Below are 20,590 nucleotides of genomic sequence, written 5' to 3' on the forward strand. Positions count from 1 at the left end.
GCATTGTTTTAAATATGTTATATAGAAATAATAAATTATAGCATCATAGGCTTTGGAGATAGAAAGGAGTTTAGTCCAGCCCCTTCATTTTACAGATGAAGAAACTAAGTCCCAGAGAGGGGAAAGGATGAGTCCAAGGTCATAGGAGTAGGGAGCAGCAGAGCTGGTATTTAAACACCAATTCCATTCTCTCTTTGCAATACCACTCTGCCTTTGCATTTCTTGTTATTTTAGAATTGAATTGCAAAATTTCTGACATCACAACCAGCGAGAAATGCCAACTAATCTGCTTTGTTGCAAGATTTTTGAATTATTTAGGCAGGACCAATGATGCTGAAGAACTGTTCATTACAGCTGAGGACTTGTTGATAAAGGTGAGTTGAGAAATAATTCAAAATTTAAAAAAAAATCCATTACTTAAAAAAAAGTTCAATCATGCTTGCATTATTGTTCATTGGTTCTTACAAATACATGAAGAGATAAATTGTTTGGGACAAAACCAAAAATTGTGCTCATTCCCTAAACCATGTAATTGAGTAATACCATGCTGTGACTAGCAGGGAGAAGATAAAAGCCAGCAGATGTCCCTCTAGTTAAAAAAAAAAATGTGCAGAAGCTAAATGAGAAATATAATGGGGGAGAGAGATAGGCAGAGACAGGGAGAGAGAGAAAGGAGAGAGGAGAGAGAGGGAGGAGAGAGGAGAGATAGAAGGGAGGGGTGGGGGGGAGAGAGAGAAAGAGAAAGAGAGAGAGAGAAAGAGACAGAGAGAGAGAGAGAGAGAGAAAGAAAGAATCTGCTTTCCCTGAGATGATCACAGCCAGCCTCTAACCTGTGGTCTTAGCATGTTGCCAAAGAGATGTTGGGATGACGTTGGTGCTCCCCAGGAGTGAGTGTGGCCAAGGCAGGTGGGCTTGATTCCAGATCAGGCCTTCTAGGCACTACTGCCACTTTAAGGTGCCAGTTATGATACCCCAGGGTGTGGCGGGGCATTTATATTTAACTTGGACACTCCCTGGCTCTGTTCTTTTTGCAGCATGACTTGGAATCAGAAACACTCATCAAAGTACAGCTCAGCTTGGGAGAGCTCTGTTTAGAAACAGGATCCTTACAGAAGGCCTTTTTTTTTGCCAAAGAGCATGGGTCACATGGAGACAATTGACACCCCCAAGTGGCCTACACAATCTGGAAAGACTGAAGCAGAAAGGTAGGTAGGGGGATGTTTATAAGGAATTCTGTGGGAGCTTCCCATCTGCCCTGAGCAAAATCTACCCTAGAAACTGAATCAACCTATGAGAAAAGGGAAGCTTTGTGGTTTGTACTAAGGCTGCTTTCCTAGAGGCCTCTGGGTATGAGAGCCTTAGGTTCAGAATGCGCAGGGCCCTGTGGGAGCCATCTCAGACTGACTGATGATTATTATGAAACGGATGATTATTAAGAAAACATTTTAGTGTGAGCAGCTACACCTCAGAAATCCCCAAACACAGGGCCTGAGTTACTGTTTTGTTGCTTGTTTAGACTTAAGAAAGTGATGGAGAAAATGTTAAAAATAATGCAGATTAAACTCACAAGTGTGTTCTGTATACATATATGCATATTTATATGCACCCACCCACACACACACACACACACCCCCACACACACACCCACATATATATATATATCTGGAGAGCCAGTTGTTAAATATTTACCTGTACACCACTGGTTCATTCCTTATTAACTTGATGATGCCTGGTAAGTTGCTTAACTTCTATGAGTCACAGTTTCCTCATCTGTAAAATGGTGTGATGATAGTGTATCTGTACTACCTATCACTCAAGCCTGATGTAAGCTAAATGCTTTAGAAATTATAAAGTCTCTAAACTCTACAGCATGGAATAGTACGTGGGAATTGAAATTAGGAAGACCTGGGTGCAGGCACTTAACTAGGTTTGAGACCCTGGGCAAGTCCTTTAACCACAGTGTGCCTCAGTTTCCTCATCTGTAAAACGAGAGGGCTGGACTTGGGGACCTCTAAAAACACTTCCCTTCTAAATCTATGATGCTAAGTACTAAATAGATATGAGCTATTGTTATGGTGATTATTTTCATAGAGCACAGGAAGATCCAGGGGCTGCAGAAACCGGTCAGCGCCTTCCTTGGTCCCATGGCCTCTGGGTGCATGCTGGCTGTTGCAGGGCTTTTGGTGGCAACGACTTGGCAGGGTAGGCCGGTGGGACGCCCAGAGCTGACCATTGCCATCAGTATTATCTGTAGAGATGAGGATCTCAGGACCAAAGACCTAGAGCTGGCAGCGACCTCTGAGGCCAACTTTTACAGGCCCTTCCTTTACAGAGCAGGAGACTGAGGCCCACACGAGGAGTGTCTGAGGTTATTTTTGCACCCTGGCCCTCTGACTCCAGGGACAGGATAATTTCTGCCTGCTAGTGATAAGGCTACACCATGCACCCACATACATACACACATGTTCATTTTTCTGAGATAATGCATTTTCTCAAAAGTCTTGCTGTCTCTGTGTAATATGTTTCATATCCTTAAGAAAGGTAGGTTTCTACTTCCCTCCTCCACCTGCTGACCTCCCTGCCTTCCTTTAAGTCCCAGCTAGAATCCCATCTTCTCCAGGAAGCCTTTCCCAGCCCCTCTTAACTCCAATGCCTTCCCTCTGTTGATTGTTTCCTATTTATCTTGTATATAGCTTGTTTGTATGTATTTGTTTGCATCTTGATCCCACCATTAGATTGTAAGTCCCTTGAGGGCAGGACTGTCTTTTGCCTCTTTGTATCCCCAGGGCCTAGCACAGTGCCTGGCAGATAGTAGGTGCACAGTAAATGTTTATTGTTTGATTTCTTAAAAATTCTTACCTTTTATTTATTTCTTTAAAACATCATCATTATTCAGTTCCCTGTATCGTTCCACCAAACTAATGCACGAGGACTTCACTCATTGGGAGACACAGTTTTTAATAAGTTCCTTTTTGGCTTTGGAAATGTGGCGATTCCATGATTCTTCCTTGCCAGGATGGTGCCTTCCAGTGTTATCAAAATATTTTGCTTTGAAAAAGTAGAATGTGCTATAGTAATATTCCTTCCAGTGAAGCTGTTTCTCCTTCTTCTCTCAATCTCTGCTTGCAGCAGGTGTGTGTGTGTGTGTGCGTGTGTGTGTGTGTGTGTGTGTGTGTGTGTGTGTGTGTGTAGGTGGTGGGACCTTCCTCCTCCTCTTTCGTCCCATACAGGTAGGTCCCTCCTCTCTCCCCACACCCTCAACCCTCTTTTGTGGATTTGTAGGTAACCTGTGCAATGTCAAGAGCCTATTAGATAGACCCTTCTTTCTGAGGCCCCCTACCCAGCCTCCTCCCTCCCACCTACCCAACCACCTATCCCTGACTCCTGTGGCTGAGCGAGGTGCCTTGAGCTGATGATGCCATTGGGTGGTCAGCAGAGAAGACTGCCTTCACTTGTCCCAAGAAAGAATAAGCATGAGAATGATGACTTATCCCAGGTAGCCTTTTCCTCACCCATCTTGGATGCCCTCTTCCCTTCTTACCTGCCTCTTTCACTTAGTACCCAGCTGTGTTTAGACAATTCTCTCCCCTTCCCTTTCCGGGTTCCATTTGTGAGCGGGAGAAAAAAAAGACCCTGGTGTGACTTAACCTCTCTGGCCCTCAGTTTCCTAGCCCAGGCACATCTGTTCAGGAGTCATCTTGTTCAGCCCCCTTATTTTACAGAGGAGGAAGCTGAGAGCTAGAGCATGTGTGCTTTTGGGGGTGGGTGGTGATGGCCGTCAACAAACAGTGAACATGGTGGCGTCTTGTAATCTGTGCCTTTTTCATTCCCTATCTGATGGCCAATTCATAGTCAGCTGAAATGTGTTGTTTGCCTATCTGACACCTTCCCATTTTTTCATCAAGGATGCCCTTGATATATATGTAGATCATTTACAGGATGATTTCAGAAAAATTTTTCATAAAAATTTGAAAGCACGCAAGTTGCGTCTTTTGAGTAATGATTTCATCCATGATTTTTTCCTTTGCTTGGTAGACCTGCAGCGTTGTGAGGAGCCAATGAAATCATAATTGCAAAGCGCTTAGCACAGCACCTGGCACATGGTAGGAGCTTAAGAAGTGATTGTTCCTTCCCCGTCTCCCTTCCCTTTCCCTCCTCGTACCATGATCCCTTAATACTTTTAAGGTTGGGGCATTTCTTTGGTGTGTACTGGCCTGGCCAGGCACTCTTCTCAATTTTGTCTTTAAGGCCCATTTCTGCTTTCCCATAGCATCAGGGACAGATGTTGGGAGGATGAGCATAACACATAAATGATCCCCATACATTGAGTGATAGAAAACGGCAAGCCAGCTAGCTGAAGCAGCAGCCAGGCACCCTGAGGGAAAGACGTGGGACAGCATGTGTGCCGAGTCAAACCATTGCTGCTGTCTTAACTACCACCTCACCCCAGACCCGGATGAGCCCTGGAGCCCTGGGAATAGCAACGTCCCCTTGACCACCATCCCTTTTTCCAGCCTGGCCCCTGCAGCCATCATCCTCATCCAGAGCCAACCTTGACACCACCACCACCTGCCATCACTGGGCAGGAAGCCCAAGATGCCCCCGAAGAGAAGTTGCTCCCACACCACTGACCCTGCTTCAAGCCCAGCCCCCACAGCCATTACCCAGGGGAACGGTGGTCAGCCACCCCCATTCACTGCCACTGAAGTCCCTGAGAGAAAGCAGGGGGCAGAATTTTCCGGGCAAGGCAAACCACTGACCCCTTAGCTATGGGGATCACCTGGTATCCTGGTCTTAGAAGTCCCAGAAGTAGCGGGATCCTACAGGCTACCAGCCCTGCTTCCAGCCTGGCCCTCCCAGAATCTTCCAGGGAATCCTGCCTTGTGGAGTTGGGACCTGGAAGCTGCCTTGGCAGGTGCTAAGACCCCCACTACCGCTGCAGCTGCAGCTACCAAAAACAAGCAAAGTTCTCGTCATCTAAGTCTGCTGTCAAACAGGCCAGCATCAGAAGCAGATCTGGCTTTATCAGTGGCAATGGCATTAAGGAAGAGCCATCCCCATGTGCTTTGCTGCTGCACCCTAAGGCTTTTCCATCTGCGCCTGAACCCTCCCATCTGCACTGTCCCCCTTAGGAGGATTTAGAGACTGGCTGTCTCGCTTTTCCATGTGTATCCTGCTTATTATGATATTTTACACATAGTAATCATGTAATAAATGCTTCATTCATTTATTCATTCATCTATATAATTAAGTACCAAGTTGTCTAGTGGGCAGCTAAGTGACTTAATGGATAGAACACTGGTCTCAGAGTCAGGAAGACCCAGGTTCAAATCTAGCTTCAGACACTTCCTAGCTGTGTGACCGTGGGCAAGTTACTTAACTTCTGTCTGCCTCAGTTTCCTCATCTGTGAAATGGGGATAATAATAGCACCTACCTCCCTTTTGGTGCTAATAGTCCAATTGTCCATGAATGAACTAGCTGTGTGAGCTTAGGCAAGTCATCTTTCTGGTTCTCTGTCTCCCTATTTCTTAAATAAGGCATTTGGAATGGGAATAATAAGAATGACAGGAAGCATTTATTAAGTACCTACTATGTGCCAGGCACTGTGCTAAGCGCTTTTACAAATCTCTCCTTTGATCCTAATAGCCACCCTGGGAGGTAGACGCTATTCTGCTCAATCCTTAACATTTTCAGGTTTAACTTTTGGAACTTCAAGCATCATGTGATTTTATTAGTAACCTCACTTTCATTTTTACATTGGCAACGTCTGTGGCTGTGCGCAGTAGAGAAAAGAGTGAGAGGTGCCATGCAGGCAAATTTGTGGAGCGGCTGGTGTCCTACTTGGTGCTTCGCTGGTCTTATTCACCCTGTCGTTGTAAAGCGCTCCCCATGCATTCAGAATATTAGGGATGAGGTTGAGACCTCACCGAGGCAGAGACGTTTACAGCAGTACAGCATTGTCTGAAATCTTTTGTTTTGGTTTTTTGTATGAGATGTTGGCACAGAAAGTCACAGAATTCTGGGTAATTATTAGTGAGAACAATGTTTTGCGTGTTACCAATTTTATTTTATGTACAGCATTTTATGGGTTAGGGAAAGTGCATATGATCAGAATTAATGTTTTCTTATAAAGAATCACATGCTGAAAAGTGTATTTTCAGCAATCTCTAGTGAAAGATTACAGTTTGTGGCGGTTGTGGGAACCTAACCCCATATTTCCTATAGGTCCAGTGTATCAGTGTTAGTGTTTCCTATTTTTGTGCCGTTTTCTAGAATGTTACCTCTGTGAAAGCTGAGGATTGACTGTGATCTTCATTTTACAGTTAAAGAAACTGAGGTAGACAGAGGTTAAGTGAGTTGCCCAGAGTCAAATAGTAAGTGTCTAAGGCTGCATTTGAACTCCTGATGCCAGGCCAGCGCTTCTATCCACGGTGCCACCTGATCTGTCCAGGACAGTCAGTGATCTTTGCACTCTCTTCTGTGATGTCAGTAACATCTTGACTCTTTAGAAATTGGAGATGAATGCTACATATGAATAATAAAGAATGAGTTGAGTAAAAATGACAAGCAATGTCTGAGGGGCACGTCTTCCAAATAGTCTCATCGTTTCCATTCTAAAACCGTGCTGGTGAGGGCATTGACTAAGTCATAGTGATCTCCAGCGCCTGTAGCTTTCAAACCTGGAGGAAACGATGCTGATGGCCGTGTAATTTTATTTGCCAAATGTTCTGCCATCTGCAGGGATTCATATGTGAGTTAAGCATAATGGTGTCAGAGATATGTGAACCTGAATGAGTAATGTGGAAAAGACACTGGGATTGCTTCAACTGATGCTCTTAAGCATTTTCCTCATGCGCCATCGCTTACATGGCTACCATGTGTATATGTGGTCAGTGTGACATCTTGTATGTTAGGCTTTCTTATACAGGCGTTCTTAGTCTTTCCGGTGTCATGGACCCCTTTGGTGATCAGTCTGGTGAAGCCCACATACCCCCTTCTCAGATTAATGTTTTTAAATGCATGAAGAAGATACATAGGATTACAAAAGAAGCCAATTATATTAGAATAGTTATCCAAATATTAAAAACCAAAAGTAAATTCATGCCTCCCAGGTTAAGAACTCCTTGGATAATATATATATATGCAATCTCACCTGTCTCTGAGAAGGTTTCCTATGGACATATCCCTCTGCTCTCTTCAGATACCTCTTGTCTGGGGGTATAAATCTAAATTGAGAATAAAGCCACTTCCCTGATTGCTCTTAGGGGTAAATGAGTAGACCTTGGCTTACACTTGCCCCCTTCCCACCAAATGCTGCTTACACAAGATACCATCACACATACAGAGCAAATCTCTTTATCAAAGAAAATAGCACACAATCAGAGAAGTTAAAAGGCCAAAGAATTCACAAGAATCAGCTCTTCACCTGGAAGTAAGATACAATTCCAACTAATACAAGGAGAGAGGAAAGAATCTCATGGAGGGGAGTCTGCGACCTAGAACTGAAGGTGTGAAGATCCAGGGGACATGATGAAGGCTGGCTTACCCTCCATGTCTATGGCCTGTACTCAGACTCTAAGCTGCCCTTCAAAAGTCTGGGCCTTGCCACTCTCGCTTTTTATCTCTCCAAGTATGTCTTCAGCCGTCTAAAATAAGTCTCTTCTCCCCTCTCATGGCTTAGTTCTCTTGGCAAATTGGGAGTTAGGCCCCCTTTTGGTCTACAGATGTCACAGGTCCTCAGGAAAACCACTCCACATCAACGTACAGAAGCATCAACAATCCACAAGAACATTGGGACAGCCACTCAATGAAGGGCAGTTGTTGAATGAATGGAGTCATCAGCTTGACTCAAAAAATTCTATTCAAGACAATTTAAAAATACCTATTGGGTGTCTATTATGTAGAGACATTGTGCTAGGGACCAGGGGCACAAATACCAAAACCAAAGAGCCCCTGCCTTCTGGGAGTTTTCCTTCAACCTACAAACAGAAAGTAGATATAATTATCTGTACAAAGTAAAAGAAAATGTGTGTGTGTGTGTGTGTGTGTGTGTGTGTGTGTGTGTGTGAGAGAGAGAGAGGGAGGGAGAGAGAGAAAGAGAGAGAGAGAGCTACTAAGTGTGGTGATGAAGAAAGACCTTGTGTTGAAGGTGAAAACTAAGCTGTGCTTTTAAAGATGTTGGGAATTTCTCTAAAGTGGATGAGGAGTGCCTTCCAGATGTGGGGTACACATGTACAAAGGTGTGAAGAGGGGAGATAGAATATCATGCATGGAGAATAGCTAGGAGGCCAGTTTGACTGGAACAGAGAGTGAAGATGGGGAGAAATAGGAAATAAGACCTCAAAGAGAGATGGGAGCCAGCATGGATAGGGCTTTACGTGCTAGGTGGTGGACCTTGCATTTTATCCTGGTGATAATAGGCAGCCAGTGAATATTTGTGAGCAAGGATGGGACATGGTCACATCAGTATATAAAAATCAATTCTGTAGCTGTGTGGAGGATACTGATGCAGTTTAGGGGCTAGATTTTAGGAATCTGAGCTGTGGCTAGATTATAAGAATCTAAGCAGTGGCCAGATTATGAGAATCCCAGCATTGGCTAGATTATAAGAATCTGAGCAGTGGCTAGATTATAAGAATCTAAGCATTTTAATGGAGACAAAGTGGACCTTATATACCGAAAGACTGTGGGAGGGACCTAAGAGTGGCCAGTAAACTGGGGTGAACAGAACTCCTGGGACCTGGACCTCGTGGCCAAGGGAGAATGGAGCCTAGCTAGGATTAAGGGTGGGAAAGCCCAGGGTTTTTCCTTTCTGGGGTCTAGATCCCAACCTTATGAGATACCATAGGCAACAAGACTAATTATGAGGCTGTTGCAGTGGTTCAAGCAATAAGTGATGACAGCATAAACTATGATATAGAGTGTATGAGTAAGGGTGATGGATGTGAAAGACACTGTGTAGTTAGAATTGATAAGATTTGGCAAAAGATGATGTAGAAACCATTTAGGCCAATTGCCTAATTTTACAGATGAGGAAACTGAAGTCCACAGGGGTGGGGATGGGGGAGTGGGTGAAGGATGTGGCTTGTCCAAAGTCACATAGGTAATTGTTGAGGTTAAGAGGTCGAGGGGTGCTGGGACCAGAAAATCATGACATGCGGGTCCTGCCCAAACGAATTCAATTCAAGCCTTCTTTCAGCCAAAGACAAGGTTTATTAAAGATCCGCCATATTGGCCAGACGCTTAAGAAATCTGAACATTTGTGAGCTATTGGCTAGATTATAAAAATCTGAGCAGTGGCTAGATTTTAAGAATCTCAGCACCTTAATGAAGACAAAATGGATCTTATATACAGAAAGACTATGGGAAGGATCTAAGAGTGGCCAAGTAGTTTGGGCTGACTGGAGGAGGGGTCTAAGGAGGATCTGGATGGGAGTGGACAGTAAACTGGGGTGAACAGATTGGGGGGGTGGGGGGGGTACCTGGACCATGTGGCCAAGGGAAAATGGAATCTAAATAGGATTAAGGGCGGGAGGTGGCCAGGGGCAATTAGGAGGTAACAGAATTAGGAGACAGCCACAATGAAAGGCCAGTTAAGTGGATTACAGCCTCAGGCAAATGCCAAAGATTTGGGAGATTTTCCTTTCTGGGGTCCAGATCCCATCCCTATCAGTAATAATTTGAGTCATAATTTGAACCCAGGACCTTTATCTGTATAGCCAATGTTCTTGCCACAAATCACATTCCCATTAAGTATTCTTGGTTATAAAGCAGAGATTGTCAGAAATCCTTTGTATCTGGACATTTTAGTAATTAACTTCTTGCCAAAAGCATTTCAAGCATCATATTCCTTTTTTGATACTTTTCCCTGCAGGCAGGGTGTTACATTACCTGGCAAAGACAATGAGCGAAGGATCTGTAAAAGAAAATCACTTGCTGGAGAGTACTGTCGACCTCTCAAAAGAACTTTGTTGTAGCCCATATGATTTTGCTATGCTGAGATGCACAGAAGGTATTCTGAAGTAAGTGTGGCCATCCTTTAACATGTTTTTGCTTTTATGCAGTCTTTAGTGATGACTATATTTCATGCAAAGTCTATTCCCATCTGCCATTTAACTAAGAAATAGAGGTCCTGGAAGTTTAATTAAGGCCCTAATACCACTGACAATCCATGACCTTAAAAAGTAATTTGGCTGAATTGGGACTTAATTTTGCTTCACTGTATTTGTTTGTTGTTTGATGGGTAGAGGGAAGGAGATTTGGGAGGGAGAGGGTGCAGACCTGAAAGATTTAATTTTAAAAAGTAATTTGGGGAGAGGGCTCTAGGAAGATGGTGGAATAGCTCAGAAAACTTTTAGCTCTTCAAATTTCCTCCACAAAAAAAGACGGAACACGGCCTCAGAGGGAATGTAGAATTGTGGAAGTAAGCAAGTCAGGGTAAAGCAGTTGTTCTAAGACAATTTAAGAAGACTCCAGGAAAGACCTGGTGGTAGTGAAGGGCAGACACCTCCAGGCCACCTCTGCAGAATCTACAAACAATAAGCCCTAGGGGCAGCTGGGTTGCCAGGCAGCCTCTACCTTAGAAACTTCTATCTCTCAGACAGTGTGGAGGTCTGACAGCTGAGTAGGAGAAGATTGAAGGACCTTCCATTGTTGAGGGACACCAGGCACAGCTGTGCTGACCAGCTGTGTCCTGGGCTGGGCTGCTGCTACAGGGGAGAAGGAACCTCAGGGCAGTAGCAAGGGCGGGGACCCTGCTGGCTGTGGGCACCTGCAGGAGAGCAGAGTCCCTGGTTTCAGTTCCAGGGCAGAGAGGATGGCTGTAGTTTGCAGACGGACTGTAGGGAGCAAGATCATTTGGGGGATAGTACGGCTGGGGGCTCTAGCACTGCCTTAGGAGTGCAGAGGAGAGCCCAAGGCAGGGCCCAGGGACAGACCTCAGAAAATAACAGTAAGTAGAATCTGGGGCTTGGAGCATCATTCCCCATACCTCGGGATTAAAACCTGATTACACTAATAGCTGCTAAAAACAAAATAAAACAAAAATAAATAAATAAAAATGAGTAAGCAAAGGAGAAAGAACCCAACTTTCAGCTCCTATGGGGCAGAGAAGATATAGGTTCATATTCAGAGGAAAATAATACAGATGAAAAAGCCACTCCTTTTTCAATGAGAAATGTCAAATGGTCCCAAGCACAAAAAGAGCTCTTGGAAGAAATTAAAAAGGACTTTTAAAAATCAACTAAGAGAGATCAAGTTAAAATTAGGAAAAAAAAATAAGAGCAATCCAAGAAAACCAAGAAAATTATGAAAAAACAGTCAACCAAATAGAAATAAAGAATCAAAAACTTAAGGAAGAAAATCATTCCTTGAAAACTAGAATTGGGCAAGGGGAAGCTAATGATGTTCTAAGACACCAAGAAATAATAAAACAAAATTGAGAATGAAAACGTAGAAGAGAAAGTGAAACATTTAATCAGAAAAACAACTGGTCTGGAGAAGAGATTGAGGAGAAATAATATAAGAATAGTCCAACTACCTGAAAATCATGATAAAAAAGAATCTTGATACAATATTACAAGAAATATCAAGGAAAATTGCCATGAAGTTCTAGAACAAGAAGGCGAAGCAGAGATAGAAAAAATCCACTGATCACCACCTGAAACAGATTTCAGGAGAAAAATTTATAGGGATATCATAGCCAAGTTTCAAAGCTCCCAGGTTAAGAAGAAAATATTGGAAGCAAAAAGAAAAAAAAAATTTAAATGTCATGGAGCTACAATAAGAATTACACAAGACCCAGCAACTACTATGTTGAAGGACTGTAGGTCTTGGAATATTATATACCATAGCGCAAAAGAGCTGTGGTTATGACCAAGGGTAACTTACCCAGCAAAGTTAAGTATAATCCTGAATGGAAAAAAAAAAAGGATATTTAACGAACTAAAAGACTTTCAGGTTTTTGTGACAAAAACCTCAGAACTTAAGGGAAAACTCGACATATAACATCCAGGAGAAATACAAGATAAACATTAAAGACCAATTATAAGGGACTCAATAAGGTCAAATTGTTTACTTCTAATATGTAAAAATATTAGCAGTACTCTTATGATTGTCATCGTTATTTGGGTAGTTTGAAAGAAAGGTGTGGGCTCAGCTGAGTATGACGGAATGATTCTAATAAAAAATAAAACGATAAAGGTAGAGATAAAAAGGAATAATTATCTCATAAAAATGAAGCATAAAAGGAAAAATTGATACAGAAGAAGCTAGTAGGGGTAGAGTGGTTTGTGCTAGAACTTTACTCTTATTAGGAATGGGTTAAAGAGGGAACAACATAGATATCTAGAAGGGTATAAAAGTCTTCTAAGTTCCAAAAGAAATAAAGGGACAAGGGGATAGAGTGGAGGGGGGAGGATAAGGGAGGGACTCTTGGAGGGATGGGTAGGTTAAGGAACAACGGGAGGGCAAGGTGGCCGGTAGAAGTAAAGCTGAAGAGGGAGGAGGAATAGGAATGGGGTGAGAAGGATGGTGACGGAAAACAGGAAGGAGGAAAATGCACAAGTAATTGTAGCTTAGAACGTGAATGGGATGAATTTACCCATAAAATGGAAACTGATAGCAGATTAAACATTTGAATTCAAGAACATGTTGAAATACTGCAAAGATGCGGGAGAGATAAACACAAAGTTAAAATATAAGAGCGGGAGTAGAATTTATTATGTAGAAAGAGCAGGGGTAGTAATCATGATCTCAGACAAAGTTAAAGTTAAAATAGATTTAATTAAAAGAGGAAAAGAGAGAAACTACACCATGTGTCCGCAATATTCAATATTGTTTCAGACCATTTAAAAATAACTAGACAATATGAAGTACTTGAGCAGGTACCTGCTGAAACAGACACGGGAACTATGTGAACATAAACATAAAACACTTTTTACACAAATAAAGTCAGGTCTAAATAATGGAAGTAATATTTATTGTTCATGGGTAGGTAAAGCCAATACAATTTTAGATGACCATTTTACCTAACTAATCCATTTATTCAATGTCATCTCAATTAAATTACTAAGAAAAAAATCTTACTGAATTAGAAAAAATAACAGTTCACTTGAAAGAACAAAAGATCATGAACTTCAAAGAAACCAGAGGAAGGGGCTGCTAGGTGGTGCAGTGGATAGAGCACTGGCCTTGGAGTCAGGAGGACCTGAGTTCAAATCCAGTTTCAGACCCTTGACCCTTAGTATCTGTGAGACCCTGGGCAAGTCACTTAACCCCAATTGCCTCATCAAAAAGCAAAAAAAAAAAAAAAAGAAACCAGAGAAAAAGATGTAAAGGAAATGGATTCAGCAGTATCAGACCTTACATTATAAGGTGAAAGTATTGTTGAAGTGTAAAATGGATAATTTTGATTATTTTAAATTAAATTTTTCTTGTATAAAGAAAATCTATGTAGCCAAGAATAGAAGGAATGCAGAAAATTGGGGGCAAAAACTTTCAGACAATCTTTCAGATAGAATGTGATTGGGTTGGAATATTGCTGTGGCATAGGAAATGATGAGCTGGTTGATTTAGAAAAACATGGAAAGACTTGGACTTGTGGAGGAAGATGCTCCCCACCTTCAGAGAAACAGATGACAAGTGGAAATAAGCAAAGTGTGGTCTTACATATATGTGTATGAATGTTTTTATGTGTGTTTATAGATATCTATGAGTGGAAATTTATTGTTTTATATTGAATCCTCTCTTATAGTCTGCTGTGGGCATGGCAATTTTTTTTCTTTACTCATTTTGTATTTAAGTTTAAAATAAAAGCAATTTACCAAAAAAAAAAAAATAAAGGTAATTTGGCCGTATTATCTCTTTACACTTTCTTGTCACCTTGCTACATTGGATTAATTTAATTTAACTACATGTCTTTTGTTTTCAACTGGTGCCTCATTTGGCTACCTGGTAAACTCATGTGAGAGCCCTCTCTGGCTCTGAGTGGCTGCTGAGCCATTCTCATAGTATGCCTTGAACCTAAGGTAGCCTTTGGGGGGCCCTGTATTGTACATGTAAACCCCTTAATTTGCTTCTCCAGATAGAATTTCATATGAAATAGAAGATTAATTTGAGGATAACTTCTAGTAACTCACAAGATATCACCCAATATTTATTATGCCTAGTTAATAACACATAATATATTTCACTTTCAGATCTCTTTCTGGGAACTTTTCTATTGCAAAATTGAAATTTCAAGAATGTTTAAATATCCAAAAAAATTTGTTTGGAGAGAATCATTTCTCAGTTGGAGAAATTAAGGAATATTTGGCAGATTTAATAAGTGGCCATAAAAAGACTGAAAAGTAAGGCTGAGTAAAGAGTTCCAAGTAACGAAGTTTGTGTTCTGTTATCCGTTTCTCCAAGATATCAGTGTTTAGAAGGGCTGAGATTCCCACCAAGGGAATAATTCCCTCCTGGATCTTTTGGCCGCCTCTCTGCTTGCACACACACTGACCATAATGTCCTCATTTCCAAGTCAGTGAACAAGACTGGAGGACAGCAGTTAGTCCATAGTAACAGGAGAACAAGACAGAGTAGCCAGGAAGCTAATGGCAAGGTCAGCTGAACTTAATGAGCGGAGGCTAGGCAAAACTGTGAAGGAAACGAGTTCTTTTTTTATGGGCTCTCACCTTCCCTTTCCGTAGCAGGGCTCAGATTCTTCAGTGTTTTTCCTTCTCCCGTGCCTCCATTGCCAAATCCCAAGAACTGCTTCCTTACAGGAGGCAAGTAGATCAAAGTCAGTGACACATAAAACCTTCTGCCCAGATGAAAAGATTGACCTGGTGAGCAACTGGAGGTATAGGGAATATGGGATGAGGGGTGAGGCTGGGTGAGTGAGGCTGCAGTGGGCAGTGAAAGAGATGGTATAGAGAAAGATTCCCAAGATGACCCTAGAGGGATGGGGGGCATGGCACAGTAAATACCAGTATTCTGTAACTTAAACCAAATTTATTTTATTTTTCTTTCTTTCTTTCCATCCTTTCTTTCCTTCTTCCCTCTCTTTTTTCTATTTCTTTCTTTCTCTCTTTTTCTTTTTTCTCTCTCTCCCTCTTTCCCTCTCTTCCTTTCCTTGCCTCCTTCCCTCCCTCCCTTCCTTCTTTCCTTCTTCCCTCCCTTCCTCTTTCTTTCTCTCTTTTTTCTTTTTCTCTTTCTCTCTCTCCCTTCTCCCCCCTTCCTTCTTTCCCTTCCTTCCTTCTTTTCCTTCCTTCCTTCCTCTGTCCATCCCCTCCCTCCCTCTCTCTCTCTTTCTCTCTCTCTCTGTCTTCCTTTCTCCTCTTTTCTCTCCCACAACTTTTTCTTTGTTTCAGATTTCAAAGGAAACAGGCAATTGAGTATTACCGAGGAGTGATAAACATAAAAGAAAACATGGAACTCTTGACTAACTCCTTCCAAGTGAAAAAGCAGCTCAATATCAGCCTCAGCAATGTCTTGTGTAAATTAGGTAATTACTTTACATCATGGGTAGCTGTGACCTTGGGGAGGCAGCGCAGTGGAGGAAAAGGAGCCTTGCACTGGGTTCAAGTCCGGCTCCTGACCCTTGGGGGCCCATGAGCTCATAGGTGAGTGCTGAGCCTCAGCATTCTTCTTACCAGGGTATTTTGAGGAGCAAAGGAGATACAGTCCATCAGCCGTCATTGTCATTCTGCTCCATCCAAACCCCTCTTCTTCACTTTTGAGCAAATCAATCACCAAACATTTCTTTAGCACCTACTGTGTGCTGGGCACTCTGCTAGGTGCTGGGGATACACTCCAAAGAATGAAATTATCCTTACTTGACAAGAGTTTACAATTTAATGGGAGAGACAAGAAGTATATATACAACATATGCATACATACAAGCATATGTATGTATTTAACACTGAGCACAGTGCCCGGCATACAGTAGGCACTTAGTAAATGCTTATTGACTGATAGTTGTTCATTTGTTCAGTCATGTCCATGACCCCATGGACCATGGCATGCCATGCCCTTCTGTCCCTCATTATCTCCTGAAGTCTGTCCAAGCTCGTGTTCATTGCTTCCATGACACTGTCTATCCATCTCATTCTGCTGTCCCCTTCTCCTTTTGCCTTCAGTCTTTCCCAACATCAAATTTCAAATCCCCCTGTCATGATAAAAATAAGGCAATTGTAATGTGATGGAGAATGTGAAGTTCTTTCTTCACTTAAAAACAGCTCAGTTAAATGAGATTTATTTTAATTTTTCAGGAGTAGGTTTTACTCAGTAGGAGTCTGAATCATGGGCCAAGAGAGCCCCAGGAGAATGGCAGTTGTGCCCATCAACTGAAGCCCCAGTTCTTGGCCTTCTTCAGGACACAGCCCCAGCCCCACTTGTAATTGGAATGCTAGAGCTATGCCTTTCACTGCCTCTTGAGCCTTTCTGACACCTTTTAAATTGTTCTGCAAATCCTTAAAAAAAAATCCAATGCTTTCAAGTCCCCGCCTCTGACTGGCCCTCTCCAGCATAGTCAATGGTCTTCGTGAATTGCTATGGCTGAAAAATTCTGATCCAACTGGTGATGAGCCCCTCTGACCCTGGGTAGGCCAGCCCTCGGACCAAAAAACAATTTTATTTGTTATCACTGAGCTTAGAGCTGTAAAGAGTGCGCAGTATGTTTTATTAACTGATGGGAACATTGATGCAGACCTTGAAAGTTATAGGATGTGAGGGAACTTTAAGTCGGAAACTGGCTGTGTTGGAACAAGGGGAGTACGGCTTTTGGAAATGAGTGGCAGGTGGGTAGGTGGGGCCAGCACAGGAACCAGGCAATACCGCCACCTCCACATTGAAATCCCCTAAACCAGCTTCTGAAGGCAGCTAAGTGGCATCATAGTGAATAGAGTACCAGGCCTGGAGTCAGGACGACTCATCTTCTTGAGTTCAAATCCAGCCTCGGACATTTATTAGCTGTGTGACCCTTGGCAGGTCACTTGTCCCTGTTGGCCTCAGTTTCCTCATCTGTAAAAATGAGCTGGAGAAGGAAATGGCAAATCACTCCAGTATCTTTGCCAAGAAAACCCCAGGTGGGGTCACAAAGAGTCAGACATGACTGGAAAATGGACCACGGGACATGTGCTTACCATACCAGGCAGAGTTTGAGGAATGTGAAGGCATGTGTTGGCAGCCATTTCTCCTTGTCATGCTCATCCCTAAAGCTTTGATGGTAGTTTCTCATGGAACAAATCAATGCTAAGGGGGAAATGGTGCTCTGACTCTTACCACTCTTGGATGCCACTTCAGCTCCCTGGCTGCTCTGGGAAGTAGGTCTGCATTAAGGGGCAGGTCCAGGGGCTCCTTTCCATTGTTAAGTTGATGAATCAGGGTTCAGTCTGGTCCTGAATGAATTGTTATCCTGAGGAACTCCCAAGATTAGAGCCTGGGCTTGGGGTTGTCTTCGAGGTTCAGGGTCAAGCTTTCCATCCATTCTAAGACCCAACCCAGCTCAGTGGAGCTCAGCTCTCCTGGGCTGCCTGCTTAGGTGGGATGAGACAGAAAAGACATCTGCTTAACCAATGCGGGGGGCATAATTCAATATTTCATAAGATCATAGGATTTAGACTGGGAGAGAACATTAGAAAACACCCAGGCCAATCCCCTCATTTTATTTGTGTCTTTTGTTTCTGACCTCACAGTCGTTTTCCAATGCATAGATTTATGCTATATGATATAGGCTACTGTTCCAAATCAAAATCTTGCCAAACAACTTTCCAGTTTTCCCAGCAGTTTTTGTCAAACTTTCAGTAGTTCTGTCGAACTTCAGAGTGTTTTTAAGTTTATTGAATGCTCCACCTTGTCATACAGGGAGACTGAGGCCCAGGTGGAGACGCTTTCTAATACCACATGGATCATAAGAAACTTAGCTGGGATTGAAAACCAGGCCCAAGTCCTGTTCCCTTGGCACTTACACCCTAGCTACCTCCTCAACTCACTAAATTAAATTAAAAGGAAGAAAAATAGCCATGCATTGCTAAGCAGAACCAACCTCAGGAAGACCATTGGACCATCAATTTGTCAGTCAATAAGCATTTATTAAGGGTTTACTTTGTGCCAGGCTGTACTAAGCACTGGGGATTCAAAAGGAGGCAAAAGACAGTCCTTCCTTAAGGAACTCAAACTAATGAGGGAGATGACAAGCAAATCGATATGTACAAACAGGCTATACACAAGACAAGGAGGGCATAATTAACAAAGGGAAGGAACTAGAAATTAGGAGTTGGGGAAGGCTTCTTGTAGAAGATGAGATTCTACTTGGGACCTGAAGGAAGCCAGGGAGGCCAGGAGGCAGCCATCAGAGGTAGAACACTCCAAGCATGGGGGACAGTCAGTGAAAATGGCAGGAGCTGAGAGATGCAGTGTCTTGTCTATGAGAGAGCAAGGAGGCCAGAGTCATTGGATTGAAGAGTATGTGTCAGGGAGTGAAGTGTAACAAGACTGGAAAGGTAGGAGGGGGCCAGGTGATGAGGGGCTTTGAGTGTCACGCAGAGGATTTTGTATTTGATCTTGGAAGGAATAGGGAGCCATGAGAGTTTATTGAACAGAGGAATATGGCTCAAAACATCCCATGTACCATAAAACAATGAAGTGGTAGTCATGATAGAGAGCACTTTGCAAACTGAAGTCACTGTTGAATAGAACTAAGTCTGATTAGCACCTGTTAGCAAGAGAATGGACAAACTAGTACATGGGAAGGCTGCTAGGTCATGTGCCAATCTTTTCCTCCACTTTGATATACTAGGGTGGGTCATAGTGCCTGTGTCATAGACTAATGCCAATAATATTGGTGTATCACAACTTGAATTTTAAGTTTATGAATGATGCTGTAAATTCAGCCCTTTTGTGATAGCAAGTACGGTCAACAGGCAGTTATTAAATGCCTACTGTGTGCCAGGCACTGTGCTAAGTGCTGGGGATACAAAGAAAGGTGCAAGACAGCCCCTGCCCTCAAATAGCTCACAATCTAATGGGGGAAACAACATGAAAACGACCATGTACAAACAAGAGATGGACAAGATAAATTGGAGATAAACAACAGAGGCACTATGGAAGGAAATAGATAGGAACCATACACCATGGGAAGCTGTGGAGATCTATACCAGTGGAAGGTGTGCTCACACTGGCACACACAGAAGTATACAGACTGTAAAATACATTCGACACTGGTTGATTTTGAGTCAAGACACCCCTGGTTGTGAACTCACCTTTGTCCCTTTTAAAGCACATTTAAACTCAATAGCCCTTTTACTAATGTACCTCTTGTTTCATTTCATCCATTTTAATTGTAAGTTTCTGAAGGTGCAAATTGAAGTGTATGTGGATTAACATAGGTTTCTTTTCTTCCTACCTAGCTGATCAATTGATGAAAAGTGATGTTTCTGGTCATTCTGAACAAGAGGCAACTGGATTTTTGCAGCGGGCATTTGATTTAAGAGTTAGTTACCTGGGGCCTTCTCACTCGTCCACCTCCAAGCTCCTGCGGTAAGTTTCTGTTCAGTCTATAAGACACATATCTCCTGGAATGTGGGCAACCTCAAGACTACCTGGTCCCTTTTGCTTTCTATAGCCTCGTGAGGGAGCTTGAGAGAAAAGCCCAAAACAAAGGGAGTGTTTGAGGCAGGAGCTCAAGCCATGAAAATTTCAAGGGGATCTTAGTGCAGGAGAAAATCTTCAAGAGGAGGCTGGAGTACCACCGACCTCAGAATTTCAGCACTCTGAAATCTCCGCTCAACGGCGGTGCTGCTGAGCTGCAGAGGGCCGTGAGCCTGGACTCCTACAAAGTCTTAGAGGACAGTAGCATGAAAAGTGTCTTAGGGAAAGGGCAGAGGAGCACGAGATTCATTACCTGCTGCCCAACAAAGGAGATCATTAAGCAGCAGGTACAAAACAACATGGAAATATGGAGCTGTTGAGAGGACGCCTCGTTGAAGAAAGAGAAAGATGCTTCTGGGAAGAACCCAGCTTTCAGCAGCCCAGATAACACGGTAAAATCTCCGAGAGAAAGGGCATCTTCAGCTCGCTCTTATAACTGGTGCCCACAAACACCCATCTCAGGGTCTTTTAATGCCGTTGGTTCCTTGGAAATTCCTTGCAGGCCAAAGACTTCACCAGAAAATCAGCTCTTTCAGAAATCAGGAAGACATTTAATTTTCCATAAACCCTCTCCACCTAAAAGACAGCAAAATGTTACAAGAATGTTGAAAAAACTGAAAGACAATAATAATCAATAAAGACTGTTGTAGGCAACACCTGCCAAACAAACCCGTGCTCTTTCAAATGTAACTTTATTTCTAAGCATTCATGTGCCTCTTTTTCTTAAAACAGTTGGAGAAATAAAGAGGAATCTTAATGCCTTGATAAAACTCATAACTGGTGGCTTACTTATGTGGTCATTAAAACTCTCCAGAATGCTGGTTTCATGGATTTCAGCCAAAAAGAATTAGAAGGATCCTTAAAATCCCTAAGTACGCTAATGTAAATGGAATTATAGGGACCTTATGAAATGTTTTACCCTAGAAGTTATATTCTGGGGTAAAATATTAAAGAAAC

General features: G+C 42.6%; 1 pseudogene; it reads left to right on the top strand.

Annotated features, from left to right (window-relative positions):
- The first annotated feature begins 234 nt into the window (after positions 1 to 234).
- LOC114038518 lies at positions 235 to 20,271 on the top strand (annotated as a pseudogene).
- The last annotated feature ends 319 nt before the right edge of the window (positions 20,272 to 20,590 follow it).

Source organism: Vombatus ursinus, unplaced genomic scaffold (genome assembly GCF_900497805.2).
Source record: "Vombatus ursinus unplaced genomic scaffold, bare-nosed wombat genome assembly UNPS02011334.1, whole genome shotgun sequence".
NCBI lineage: Eukaryota > Metazoa > Chordata > Mammalia > Diprotodontia > Vombatidae > Vombatus > Vombatus ursinus.